The following is a 650-nucleotide window of genomic DNA, read 5'->3' as shown; positions in this document are numbered from 1 at the left end:
ATTTTAGTGAAAAAAATAATTAAATAGGTTGAGTGACTTTCTGTGCAAAGAAGTCATAGTTGAATGACTTTTAAGTTGAAAATGAAAGTTGAGTGACTTTGCGTGAAAAGAGTTGATAGTTGAGATTGAATTCAATTCAACTTATTTTGAGCTCAACCCATAAAATTCTGAATGAGTTGAATGGGTTACCTTTGTTTGGACTCACTTTTTACACCCCTAACTCCTTTTATTAATTATATGTTTGGAAATTTAGAAGAAAAGATGTGTTGGTTTATTAGCATTTTAATATTAATATTTTGTATATTAATTTGTTAAAACTTAGTAGAGCCTTTCTGCCATGAAGATGGAATAGAGGACGTGGGAGTTACATGCATTTGTACCTCATTACTTAGTGGTCAATTAATGACCATAGGCATTATGCACTTTGCTGCTTTCTGTGAACGTTGGAAACTTGGCCGTTGTGCAAGTGCACGTTAGAGGCATTGGTTACCCCTCTCATTATTCCATTCTTTACTCCTCCATTATCCTTGTAACCTATGTAACTCCTAAAACCATTATCTTCACTATTTACTACACCATTATCTTCCTATTCATTGCTAGGAAGACTTCTTCTACTATAAATAGTGATGGTATTCATTTGGTTTGGGAGA

Source organism: Solanum tuberosum, unplaced genomic scaffold (genome assembly GCF_000226075.1).
Source record: "Solanum tuberosum cultivar DM 1-3 516 R44 unplaced genomic scaffold, SolTub_3.0 scf00747, whole genome shotgun sequence".
NCBI lineage: Eukaryota > Viridiplantae > Streptophyta > Magnoliopsida > Solanales > Solanaceae > Solanum > Solanum tuberosum.
The sequence above is the reverse complement of the archived record's forward strand: the minus strand, read 5'-3'. Positions refer to the sequence as shown.